Genomic DNA, 3,765 nt, shown 5'->3' with positions numbered 1-3,765 from the left:
GGATTTGAGCTGGGACTGACATCCCAGAGGTCAATTATCAGCATCGCAATTCCTGGATTGGTTTCAGCTTAGTGCCAAGAGACCCTAGCAATTTTTCAGCCTAGTTGGATGACCAAATTCTCCCAGCTGAAAAAATTACTTTCAGTGAAATTAGTTAAGCCACTTCAAAGAACCTAACCACAAATTGCAGCCATTTCTGCACACGATGAGGGGCGAGATAAATGGGGTGGTCTCTAATATATGAGGTTTTTAGATCAGAAGACAATCACCTCAAAGTTTCTGACCCACTTGGGACCCAGAAACTGTCACCCACCATTGAGGTGTTTGTTGGCAGCACAGGAAAGCATCATGGGACAATGTCCAGGCTCCAGGCTTTCAATCTAAGAGCCAATCAATCCAGCAATGGTATTTATTTAGAGCTTTCTGTGCACAGAGAACTATACTAACTGCTTGGGAGAGTACAGTACAACAGAATTGGCTGACACATTTCCTTCCCAAACAGAGCTAACAGTCTAGAGGGGGAGACCAACATTAATATAAATAAAGAGATTATGGATATGGACAAAAGTGCTGTGGGACTGAGGGAAGGAGTGAATAAAGGGAGCAAGTCAGGGTGACACAGAAGGGAATGGGAGAAAAGGGAATGAGGGGTCAATCAGGGAAGGCCTCTTGGAGGAGATGTGCCTTCAATGAGCCATAAAATTCCCCCATTCCCCCAGGTTTGATGAGAGTTTAATCAGGGAAGGCCTTTTGGAGGAAATGTGCCTTAAAAAGAACCATAAAATTCCCGAATCTTCCCTAAATTCCACCTCCCTAAAATGAGGAGTGCAGATGAAGGGTGAATTTCAGTAAAATAGTGGCATGCTGAAGAATGAGTGGAAAGGAAAGGACCACTACTGTGAGGTTCAAAAAAGTCAATCATGCATGTGCCTGGGAATCAGAAGGTCAAGAGTTCTGATCTTGACTCTGCCATTTGTCTTTTTTTGTATGACCTTGGCCAAGTCAATCCCCTTCGCTGGGCCTCGGTTCTCCTGTTCTCTCTCCTACTTAGACGGTGAGCTCCATAAGGGACAGGGACTCTGTCTGAACTAATTCACTTTGTTCTATCCCAGGGCTTAGAACAGTGTAGAACACAAAGTAAGCACTTAACAAATAGCATTAAAAAACTGTTCCGTGAGACACGTGACAGCCTGGACAACAGGGCTTAATGTCGTGCTTGCTACAAAGTAAGCTATTAACAAATACCATTATTATTATCTGTTGGTCGAAGATCTGCAAGGGCCATCAGGGGCCACCCAAGAGTCCAGCCTGAAAGCTGAGCCGTCCTTCCTTCCTGTCTTCTTCACCTTCCCTGCCTTTTCCCTCCACTCTCTCCAGGCTCCTGCATTAAGAGCCCCCCAAACTTGGCCTCCTCTAATTACTTCTTTCACCAGAAGTCCTTCCCCAGACGCTAAAAGGAACAGAAGCAGGGAGGAGAGAAGCAGTGTGGCCTAGCAGAAAGGGCCTGGGCCTGGGAGTCAGAGGACTTGGGTTGTGTGACCCTGGGTAAGTCGTTTCACTTCTCCAGGCCTCGGTCACCTCATCTGTAAAATGGGGGATCAAGAGGGCAAGCCCCACGTGGGACAGAGACCTTGTCCAACCTATGTTGTATCCACCATGGCACCCAGCACAGTGCATGGCACACAGAATGTGCTTAACTAATACCATTAAAAAGAAAACAAAAAGGAGAGAAAGAGTGGAGGGGACAGTGAGGCCTAGGGACTGAGGAGACCTCAGGAAAGAGCTTGAATTTATTGACTGATTGATTCATTCATTCATTTGCTCATTGATTCTTATTTATTGAATATCCTCCTGGGTGCAAAGCACTAGGCTCTAGCATAAACCTGGATGAGAATTAGACCCCATCCTTGAGGAGTATGTGAATGGGTTGCAGGTGTCTATAATTAAGGATGTTTTTCCAGATCCTTTTAACAATGAGCAGCTGCAAATCCTCTTCTCTTTAATAGCCTTCTGCCTCTTTTTCTTCCTTGCTCCTACAGCTCCTCCCCCGCCCAACCTGGCAACCCAGTCTCTCCATTAGGTGCCCTACAGTGGGTTAAGTGGCACTGCTCCTTTAAAGCCCCAGAGGATGGTGGGTCTTTCTTTTCCTTAGGTAAGACCTGTGGGTTTTATTTGCTGTAGGTTGTGGAAAGAAGGCAGAGTGTGTTGTTCTGGGGTTTTGGTGAGCAGGGCCTGTGTTGCTCTTTTGGTTAGCATGTCTTTTGTTCAGCTGTGGTAGTTGATGTATTGGGTTAAAAGTTGGCTTTCTCTATTTCTTATACCAGTGGTACTGAGGTGGGTAGGGCAAATGGTTTGGTTTTGCTTGTTCAGGAGTGAGTTGGGTTGTTGCTTTTAAGGGACAACTTAGGGGTAGACTGATGTTGTCTCCAGTGGTGTTGGAGTGGTTCATGAAGGGAGTTGGTTTTATATGGATGACTCCGCAATGTCTTGCACGTTTTAGGTTTGGGATAGTGATTTTATTGATTATGGTGATGGAGGGGACTGAAGAATGGACTGGGCTCAAAGTTGGAATTAAAGGGGTGGAGGAGGGAGACCCAAGTCTGGGATAATTGACATAATGGTAGTGGTCCTTCAGAGGCTGTAGTTAGAAGTTAAATTGTATTCACTCTAGTGCTTATGACAGTGTTCTGTCCTCTGTAAGTACTCCATAAATATGATTGACTTTGTATTATTTGTAAAAAAAAAATGGCACTTTTTAAATGCTTATTATACGCCAAGCACTGTACTGACTGCTGGAGTGGATATAAGTAGTGATAGCAATGACTGGACTTGATAATTTAGGGTTAGGATAAGAGAGATCTCCTGTACTGAATTATCCACGAAGGGGTGCAGGAAGCTGGAGTTGTGTGAGTGGTGGAGCAGGCAGGAGACTAGGGCTGAATAGTCAGTGTTAACTGGATTAATGTGTATGCAATGAAGAGACCTGAGAGTGGTAGGAGAAGGTTTGATATCATTTACTTGTTGATCCTGTTGATGAGATGATGGTATGTGATAAGCAGTTAATATGTGTTCCAAGTGCTGGGGTAGGTAGAAGATAAGCCGGTTGGACACGTGTGTAGCTAACAGTGTTGGTAGCCGAGCCTCTGATTTGGTTCTCAGGAGCAGAGGAAGTTAAGGGGGTGGGATGTGATGAAATCTTGTTTTAGGGGGGAATGATTGCTGCTCTGGGTCTAGAGGTGAGGGTTTTTATGGGCAGAAACTATGGGGTGCATGGGTGTGCATATTCACTGTCTCAGCGTCTCTGTGTGTGTCTTGTGTGTCTCTGTCATTGAGCTCTTTTCCTGGGCTTGGTCCAGGTCCGTTAGCTAGTATTGCCCACTCAAATGTAAAATCATCCAAGCCAGTAACCTTCCACAACTTCAACCTGGAACTCTGTGCCTGGAATGTGCTGGAAGGTGAAGGGTTGTTTCTGCAAGGCTCGTACACTTCCCCTCCACCCCATTATCCAAAAGGGGGTGCATCTCCAGCCCCCATCCATTGGAAATTTTCTCCCCGCCCCACTCTCCACTCTCCTCAGTGAATTGAGAGCGGTGGGTCGGTCCTGGCAGCGTCAATATGGGAGTATCAGAATGTGAGCCCACCGGGGCAGGAAGCGAGACCCGCCGAGGGGGAAGGAGTGGGGTGGTGGTACTGTCACGTGCCCCTTGAGGGCAGTTTTGTGCCAAACTCAGCTGGACGTCGGGGGACTCTTTTTGGGTTTCTCAA

This window comes from Ornithorhynchus anatinus, chromosome 5, assembly GCF_004115215.2.
Source record: "Ornithorhynchus anatinus isolate Pmale09 chromosome 5, mOrnAna1.pri.v4, whole genome shotgun sequence".
In the NCBI taxonomy this organism is placed as follows: Eukaryota; Metazoa; Chordata; class Mammalia; order Monotremata; family Ornithorhynchidae; genus Ornithorhynchus; species Ornithorhynchus anatinus.
The sequence above is the reverse complement of the archived record's forward strand: the minus strand, read 5'-3'. Positions refer to the sequence as shown.